Source organism: Phalacrocorax carbo, chromosome 1 (genome assembly GCF_963921805.1).
Source record: "Phalacrocorax carbo chromosome 1, bPhaCar2.1, whole genome shotgun sequence".
In the NCBI taxonomy this organism is placed as follows: Eukaryota; Metazoa; Chordata; class Aves; order Suliformes; family Phalacrocoracidae; genus Phalacrocorax; species Phalacrocorax carbo.
In genome coordinates, this window is record NC_087513.1 from 120,775,014 (window position 1) to 120,782,689 (window position 7,676).

At 47.1% G+C, this 7,676-nt stretch overlaps 1 protein-coding gene across 1 annotated transcript in view; it reads right to left on the reverse strand.

The window, feature by feature from the left end:
- The window catches only part of LOC104041758 (cystathionine beta-synthase), a 31,090-nt gene extending 29,068 nt beyond the window's left edge, over window positions 1-2,022 (reverse strand). Inside the window, exon 1 of the mRNA XM_064472448.1 lies at window positions 1,828-2,022. The gene's annotated coding sequence lies outside the window, so the exon portion shown is untranslated. The remainder of the gene's footprint in view (window positions 1-1,827) is intronic.
- Between the last annotated feature and the right edge of the window lie 5,654 nt (window positions 2,023-7,676).

The following is a 7,676-nucleotide window of genomic DNA, read 5'->3' on the forward strand; positions in this document are numbered from 1 at the left end:
TCCCAAAGCAGCGTCTGCTCAAAGTGAAGCCACATTAAAAAATAAGATTCTTCCCTTTAGTGACCAAACTGCCAGAAGCAGTGACCTTTGCAAAGTAAAAGGAAACCGAGATTTAGATGGGTATTGGAGGGACAGAAGATCATTTTGAAATAAAAGACTTTGTTTGGAGATATATTTTTTAATGAAAGCGTTTCCTCAGGAAAAGTCTAAAAAGCAAGTTTCGGGGCTTTGAAAAAAATTCCTCCCAATGTTCCCTTTTCGGGGGCAAGGTAAAATCTGTTAACTACATTTAACCACAATGCTCAAGTAACTTGCCCACCACCACCATCCCCCCAGCTGCTCTGCGGCCTGACTCTGTTCAGCCATACGGGCATGCATGCGACTGGTTTTGCCCCCGGCAGGTGAGGATAGCAGGCATGTTGACGTGGGTTTTCCTGCTTTGCCTGCACCTGGCTGAAGAGCAGAGGAGGAGCTGGTCCACAGGGGGCTGGACGGGGTCTGCACTGGCATCCTTGTCGTGCTCCCATTCCATACAGACACACCAGATACTTCACAGCCCGTGCATATAATTAAAAAGATGTCCCATGGGTACTTAATCATACCTTGCTGTTCTGCAGTGCTTGTGTTTAAGTGCTACTATGTTGAAAAAACACATGAAAGCACGTCACACAGATCTTTATTCCACAGCAGACTTGCACCACTCTGTCCCTTATCTGAACAGTTACCTCGCAGCTTTTACCCTGCAGGATCCCACTGACTAAACGGCGGCGTCCTCAGGCCGGGAAGCAGCAACCGGAGAGAACCAGCCAGCTGGCCATAAAAAGACAGGGAGCACAGGGAGTGATGGAGGCAGCCAAGGGCACTGGGATGGCTCCTTGCTCTCTCAAAAAGGTGTGATGGAACGGTTCATGCCCAGGGAGAGGGCCTCTGCTTTTAAAGCATCATCAAAAAGACCCTTTGCAGAGGTAGTTTTGTAGTACTCATCTTGGTGGTGTCAGAAGGGATGCAGCACTCAAGTTTTACTTCTGGGCGCTTGGGAGGAGAAACCTTTCATAGCCACAGAGGCACCCCTGGTGAATTTTTCGCCTAGAAGAGACAATCTGGTTTTAAAAGGTTCCTGATTCTGCTGTATTAAGTGGGAAGAAATTCACAATTTTCCCTCCCATGTATTTTAATAATCAAAATGGCTTTGTCAAAGCAGTTGAAGCTCCATGGTAGGGCTTGATAAGGTGTCAGGAGAAGAAGGGTTAGCAATGTTCTGGGAAGGCCCAGCAGATAATTCAGGCTTTCCTTGGCTCTCGGCTTATCTTTGGCCATCAGAGAAAGCCATTTTGCTGTGAGTGCATGGAGTTAAAACTGCTACTGGTCAAGCTGAATGGGACTGTGAGTTGGAGTACTGGTGATAAGACCCACTATCTGAACTATGTGGATAAACTGGGAATAAAGGAGATTGTTACTTGCCATTAAACATATTTTTCACCTGTACAACACACTTGCTGTGAAAGCCTTATTTTAGTGCAGAACTATTCCAGCTGAAACATGACGTGTGCCATCTGTCCAGAATATGGATTTTATGAAGCCCTCCTCCCCATCATTTCAGTCTTACCAAAACCAGATAAATAATGTAATTGTTCATGGCTAGACCCTGCTGACACTTCTGAGCGGCCAGCACTACATTTCATGACCAGCCTCACCTCGGCAGGGATCTGATGGAGCAAGGTACTCAGTGTAACAAGCACTAGCCCAAACTTGTCACAGCCCAAGGCAGAAATGGGTTAGAAAAGTTAACCTTTTTGATATGGTGTTGAAGAAGCCATTCACACCCACCTGTTTCAGGAGAGGTCAGCATTTGCTTGTACAACCCATGGGTGTTCTCCATGCATCTGATGTGCCGTCTTTGATGGTGCACCTACTGCTGGCGGCTGTAGGGAGAGCTATGCTCCAGAGACAGCCGGGGGAAGAGCAGACCACCTAGCTTTTCTTAGGAGGGCACTGAAAGGAACCCAAGGCATGAGCAGCTCCAAACACACTGGGTTTCCAGCCCTTTGCAGGTCAGACCGACTGTGCTTGCCCCATGGGGCTGATCAGCACATTCCCGTATCCTGATGGGTCCAAAAGGCAGCAGTCTCACTGTGAATCAGCACATTGTCTTCACTCCAATTTCCCCATGGATATGAAGTATCTGTTACATACCACGCTATGCAGGGAATATAGGGGCAGTTGGTGCCTGCAGGCCACTTGCCCTGTTGGTTTGGGCATACAAATGAAGGTGGTTACCACTAGAAGATGCAGCAACTTTTCAAAGCCTGAAAGGTGGCAGGTGTGAAAGAAGGCGGCAGATTTGTCTGAAGAAGCTATGGCGTAGTTTTAGCTACTGAAAGAATGGCCCAACCTGCAGTGTAAACAGCACTTGGCTTTTCCCCTAAATAGGGGTAGATTTTTCCTTAAGACTAAGGCAGGTGTGCACAGGTGGTGGCAGATGAGCTGGCTGTTCTTATTGCCACACCACAGGTCAGGTACTGCAGGCTCTCCCCTCGCTTGCCCTCCAGCACAACAGCCACTGGGTAACTCTCGGTGTTTGGCACCGAACAAAGCAGTGTTTGGACATAGCCGTGACACGTGTCTCTCCTCCATCGTTCCCCCTGACCTTGAGGAAGGCATGGGGACAGTCCAGATTTGCAGGAGCCGCTGTTTGATGCGGCAGCCGTACCCAGCTGAGCAATCCTTCCCTGCAGTCCTCCCTCCTGCCCTGCTTCCAGCCATCCCTGTCATACATTGCCCTCTCCATTACAGATGCCTAGAGAAACAAACCAGAAAACTGATTTCACTGATGAGGTAACAAGGTGTGGGGGGAAAGCTGCATTTCAGCTGGATGTGGTCTGTGACACAGTTCACTGTGCAGAGCGCTAGGGCAGCTTTGAGGCCAAGCCAGGGCCCCAGCAGGCAAGATGGCAGCACGGTGGCTGGGTGCAAGGCTGGGCCCAGGCATGGCTGCAGCACAGCTTCGGCAGGAACTGAGGGAAAGGGCCCAGGCTCTGTGGACCCAGGCTCTGTGGACCCACACACATGCACAGAGCTTCCCCTCTGCATGCGTCTAACCCTGCAACAAGCAGGGCCAGCACCCGGATGCCAGCCGGGCTCCTTGCGCCCTGGCAGGGGCTGTGCCTCCACACTCCTACGCACAGCCACTTCTTTCTCCAGAGATCCGCTTCCAATACACCCATATAGATAAAGAACACCTTCAGGAATATTTCATGAGCAAAGCTCAAACACATCTGCCTTTACCTTGCAGTGGCACTTCCATCAGCAACACAAGCGTAGGTTGGTGGGATTTTTTTTTCAAAGGGAATTTATTGCTTTTGTAAGGTAGCTTTCTGGACTGAAGTCCTCCATTTATCTCCAGAGCCAGTAAAGCAGATTGTACCCAGTAATGTTCCCTGTGTCTGTGCTCCATGATGAGGGGTGCCTCCACAGCTGGGGCCAGTTCAGTCCTAGTGGTGCCATTAGGCAGCACCTCAGCAGTCAGGAAAGGTCTTGCCTCCTTCTGCAAAAACAGGGTGTGCGTGGTCACCTGCACAAAACACACAAACCCGGGGGGGCTGCTGCTAACAGGATGCCCTTGGAGCATGCAGGGGGGCCCTGGACGTTTCTCTCAATAGCTGCCCTGGCTAAAACCACCCTGATCTACCTTCCCAGACTATTTTTTAACTGGTTCAGCTCCGTTTGGGACCATGGCCATGGCCTGGCTGCAGGAACAGCAGCACACAGCAGGGGCCGTGGCTGGGACAGGCATGCCTTTAGCCTGCTGGCAGGTGGAACTTGAGCCTGTGTGCTGCCTGCTGTCCTCTGTGCCTGGTTAGCCTTTGGCCTTTCTACTGAAACGCTCTTTACTTGCACCAGCGAGTCTAGGAGCAATTTCAGCCTTCTGTGAATCACACTGCAATATCAAGATCCTTTTTGCCTCTGAGTAGACTGCCAAAAGGTAAAGGTAAGGCAATGATCTGCAATTGTGGCCGGCAACAGCAGCTTTTCCACTAATCCCATGAAAAGGACGTGTAAGGTAAATAAAGTTTAGCGTATTGTTTGCCTGCTCTGTCAGTCATGCCATGCTGCTGGAGAGCACACTGGATCAGGAGTAAGAAGATAAAGCTGAGGACAGAGCACTCCATGTGTGTGAGGAGGTAGATGAACTGTACCCCTACAAGAAAATGCAGCATGCAGGTGAGTGAGCCAGCAACGAGATCATGCCACGCATCCGCAGAACTGGCCCCGGCACCTGAGGCAGGCAGAGGAAGCCCCCCCTGCACCTCTCCACCCACCAGCCTTTCCCCACATCTCTGCAGGATGGAACAACATCCCAGTTAGACTGGCCAACAGGGTCCTAAGCTATTTGGACAGGGCTGAGCAAGGACTGACCACATAAGCAAATGGAGACTAAAAAAATAACCAAGGGATGAGAGGTTTATTTGCTTGCCTAGCAGATATAAACCACCTTCATAGCTGTTTAACTTGAACAATCAACCAAGACGCTGAGCAGCAGCACAGATACATAGCTCCGAAATAATACAGCCAGCCCCTTCCGTTTCTCCCAGCTGCTTCTTGAATTCATACACCCTTTAACATTATAGCCTCACCAAAATTCCCAAAAGTCATTGCCTTCTCAGAGAAACACAGGCTGTCCCACACCCCTTGCATTTTTTCAGAAACATCTATCCCAATTGACCCCACAGGCACCTGTTGCTGTAGGAACTTCACCAGTGGCATCTGAGCCCCAGCTCTATATCCTTCCTTTCCTACCCTGTACAGAAACACCAGGATTGTACTAAAGCCAGCCACGAGAAGCAGTCCTGCCATACCAGCAGCTCTCTGGAAACAGAGCAGAACTGCAGAGCATTGCAGTCTACGGACTGAAAGCAAGGTCTTCTGCAGCTGATAAAAATTTCTCAGTCTACAGCCTAACACACTTTCAACTTGAACTGCCATTAAAAAACCCAGAGTCATTCTGCAATCAAACAGCTTTTATTGAACTTTGTGTTGTACATTTGTGCAACAAATACAGCGCATATTATTGATTTTTCCCAGCTCCTTAAAGCATAAGAAGCCTTCCCTTTGTCATGGTAGGGTGTTGATGCTACGCAGTAAGAAAGGCTGTTGGATGACAGTGGCAATGCTAGGCAACTCCTGACAGCGAGCACGTTGCATGAAATTCGTAACGGCAAGCAGACGTTTCAGAAACCATTTAGCAACAAGCTTGGCGAGCAGATAAGACTGCTCTGGCTGCTTAGAGGAACCTCAGCTAGACAAGAGTCCTGGAGTCAGCCACAGCTTGTGGAAGAAGTGGGAAGTAATATTGGATGCAATGACTTCAAAGCGATCCTGAAGTCATCGCTTGCAAGCGGTTATCAAAATAATATACAGATTTTACTGGATAATTGTCTTCAGGTGAGAAAATAAAAGTATTTTTGCAGAGCCAACATTAGACCAAAAGGACTGATATTTTCTTACAGTGACAAACAAATACAGCATAAATTGTTGATATAAGTATCCACGTGCAAAATAGTTTTCAGGCTTAGTCAGCACTTGCATAACCAGCAGAGGTAAACATGGAGGATGCAGGCACCCACTTCATAAAAATTACAGTGCTGTTCGAGCTCTGGACTTGAACTTCAGGTTAAAGACTAAACAAATAAACTGCAATGTCTTTCTTGGTCCTCACAGTAATTGAAAGAGAGGCGAGTCAAGCATTAACCCAGCCCTACCACAACTAACCAGGACCGGGCCAGTGACAACTGTCTCACATGTGCAAGAAAAAGCATCACGCTCATATAAGCTTTTGCATCAAAGCAGCTTCATCTCTGCAGGATTCCCTGTCCCCTTCTCTTCGCTGCCTTCATCCCTACTACAGGAAAGAGCTCTGGAAAGTTTTTCAGTCATTCAGCAACTCCATCTATTTCCCCAGTTCCTCTGGTCAAACAGGGTTGCTACTGTGCATACGAGCGGCTGGTGGCCACCGTTTCCTCCTTGTGCCAGTGTCAAACAGGAAACAACTCCTGCTCTTAACAAACCACACAGGCAGAGAGGCACAGGTAGGTTCCTTGGATACCTTGGCTTACTTGGATTGCTTTGGACTCACATCCCCTCTTCCCTACCAGCTCTAACCACCCCTTCTTTCTTAAATCAGCAATAGTACTTGATTTCATTACACTACAGAGATTAATTTATGAATGGTAAACTAAAAAAAGCAAATTAAAGTCTTTACACTTTTCTCTGTGTCACAGGTAAAACTACCCATTAATCTGCAGCCCCAATTCTAACTTCTCTCCTGTACTGCTGTCCTGAAAAGCAGCTTTGGGAATCTCCTTCTACCCTCCTCATATTTCTTGCTGAATTCAGTTAGGCTGGGACATGGAGGTTTTACAGGCACAAAAAGAAAAGGAAAAAATCCCAAATACTTAAGCCCCCCCCTTCTCACTGCCATCAGTGAAGGTCAGATGGAAAATGGGGAGGGGAAATCAGATAAAAGCAAGTAGCGTAAGTTTTCAGGAGCAACACTAATGCCAAAATTTAGCAGCAGTGACAGCTACGATTGCAGCAAACACTTCAGTTAGTAGCATCTAGTGAAATACGCAGCTTCTTTTACAAGTGTGGGAATCAAAGGATGCAGTGAAAATACAAGTAATCAAAGAAATAAGTCCCTCTCAGCCTTCCCTATAAATTAAGAATAGGTATGAAAATATATCTGACAACAGTATTTCAAATATTTGCGAAATGAGTTTAGAAGCTTGGCTGAAATCCTAAAGTGTCAAGGGATACAACTGACCATTCACAGACTCTCTCCACACTGAGAAACATAAAGGATACTAAAAATGTTAAGATCAAAGACCGTGCCCGTAACTGTGCTAAGTTATTTATGACCCCTTAGGAAGTAGCTAAAAAATACAGTTTGAAAGATGAGTTATTAGGGTGTGCCAAGCAGCAACAGAGGTAAGACAGAGCTGTTCAGCCTAGAAAAGCTAATCCAGATTTGAAAACAGTGTCTTCACAGGTACACACATCTGGTACTCACAGTAGTTCAGCTTTCCACTAGTCAAAGCACCCAGGCTGGGGTTGCTACCCCAGTAAGGTGGAACAGTGAGAAAGGAATCACTGCACAGCATAAGGGTGGAAAACAACAACAACAACAACAAAATCAATCATCCTTTAGAACCAATTATTATTGAAGTTGTACATTTTTAGACTTACAGTAGTTTAATTCAGAGCCTTGAGAAAAGTTGTCTTAAATTTTAAAGAAGTATATCAATTTAATGGTTAAACCATAGTTTAAGGTGAATATGGGTCATGCAACTTCAGTAGTTGCCCTAATCTGAAGGGGCAGCCAAGGTCTAAGGAAATAAACTGAAAAAGGGCAGAACAAACTTAGCATTCACCAGCATGGCATTAAAGAGTTATCAAAAATCAGTCTGAGGCTTTTTGTTATTACAACAAAGTACTTAACATTCACACATTTAAGGTGAGAGAGAAGCAGCTAGAAAACAAACCAGGCTGTCACACTGCTGGCCGGCAGACACTATCGCTGGTGTCACTTCTTCGGCTTTGAGCTCTTGCCTCCCTCCCCCAGGCCAGCACCACCCAAGGCACAACAGCAAAGGCTCTGCTTATCTTCTTTGCTCAGCACT